Below are 1094 nucleotides of genomic sequence, written 5' to 3' on the forward strand. Positions count from 1 at the left end.
GGGGCGCGCCACGCGTCCCAGCCAGAGCCACCGCCACGCCCGAGCTGCAGATCCGCGGCGAGCACGGCGCCTTCCGCGCCAGCTACTGTCACAACTCTGAAAAGCTGGTCGAGGGCAACACGAGCCGGGTTATTCGTCACCGGTATTCAACGGCATTTGCCTATTTTCACTTAAAAATGTATTTCCTGAACACATCATATTTTACTTTCCTTTTGACGCGTGATGCTTTTCTCCGACCAAATAGCTGCCCACCTCGTCTAAACCGCCGCCGGCTGGCGACGCTCTGCGCAAAGCTTGCGTGCACAGGCTCACGGACGCACGAGCCAGCAGGGGGCCCCGCCGCTGCTGGGCGGCCATTCTGAGGGGACAGAGCTGGCCCCGGCCGCCGCCCCTCCTCGACAGCAACTTACTTTTACACACTGGCGACTTCCCCGTCCACCGCATGTCCGCTCTGCACGTCCTGTGCTCCGAGCCGCCCGCCAGGAAGAAGCCGGGGTGGCAGGAGTAGATGAGCGTGTAGCCGAAGGACGGCAGGTCGATGGCCCGCACGTCGGCGTGCGCTGGCGTCTCTGGCTGGCGGCAGGCGTGTGCTGCAAGGGCACAGGTCAGGACACCGTGTCTGCCTGCGGCCGTGCTCCTCCACAAGGCCGGGCAGCCCGGCCACCACGTGGGCCGGCTTCACACACACACACACACACACACACACACACACACACACACACACACACACACGCTCAGTCATGGGGCCTCGCACACTCTCACACAGCCTCCGTCATAGGGCCTCACCTCACACACTCAAATAGGCTCAGTCACAGGGCCTCACACACTCAAATAGGCTCAGTCACGGGGCCTCATAGACACACACACACGCTCAGTCACAGGGCCTCACACACTCACACAGGCTTAGTCACGGGACCTCACACACTCACACAGGCTCAGTCACGGGGCCTCACAGACTCACACACACAGGCTCAGTCACAGGGCCTCACACACTCTCACAGGCTCAGTCACAGGGCCTCACACACACACACACACAGGCTCAGTCACAGGGCCTCACACACACTCAGACTCAGTCACAGGGCCTCACAGACTCA

This window comes from Condylura cristata, unplaced genomic scaffold, assembly GCF_000260355.1.
Source record: "Condylura cristata isolate star-nosed mole 26May11 unplaced genomic scaffold, ConCri1.0 scaffold00106, whole genome shotgun sequence".
In the NCBI taxonomy this organism is placed as follows: Eukaryota; Metazoa; Chordata; class Mammalia; order Eulipotyphla; family Talpidae; genus Condylura; species Condylura cristata.